Raw genomic sequence first — 425 nt, 5'->3', positions numbered from 1 at the left:
TCTGGGGAGGGGGTGGGGGGCTGGCTTGAGTCCTGAGGGCCCAGGGTCCTCTCTGAGCTGACAGTCTGAAGACTTGGAGCTGAGAAGAGCCAGTGAGAGAAGTGCTACTGCCCGTGAGTGGACAATACTCTCCAGGGCACTGACTTCCCCTGCCTGGTGCCTCTTGGTAGGGCACAGGAAATAGTAGGGCACGTCCCGGCCGAAAATGTCACCTGTGTCTGTCCCTGAGGGCTCCAGGCTGTCACCCCCTGGGCCCCTGGGGCAGCCAGGGCTCCCCTGTCTGAGTCTCAGACCCAGAGGAACACCCACGCCCGCTTCCATCCCCATGCTCCGTGGATGGGCTCCTCTTCTGACAACTGCTTCCCTTTAAAGACAGCTTGCAGTCCCTATGGTTCTGTTTTTTCCTCTGAATATTATTTTAATTG

This window comes from Neophocaena asiaeorientalis, unplaced genomic scaffold, assembly GCF_003031525.2.
Source record: "Neophocaena asiaeorientalis asiaeorientalis breed wild unplaced genomic scaffold, Neophocaena_asiaeorientalis_V1.1 scaffold43, whole genome shotgun sequence".
NCBI classification, from domain to species: Eukaryota; Metazoa; Chordata; class Mammalia; order Artiodactyla; family Phocoenidae; genus Neophocaena; species Neophocaena asiaeorientalis.
This window is presented reverse-complemented; position numbering follows the sequence as displayed.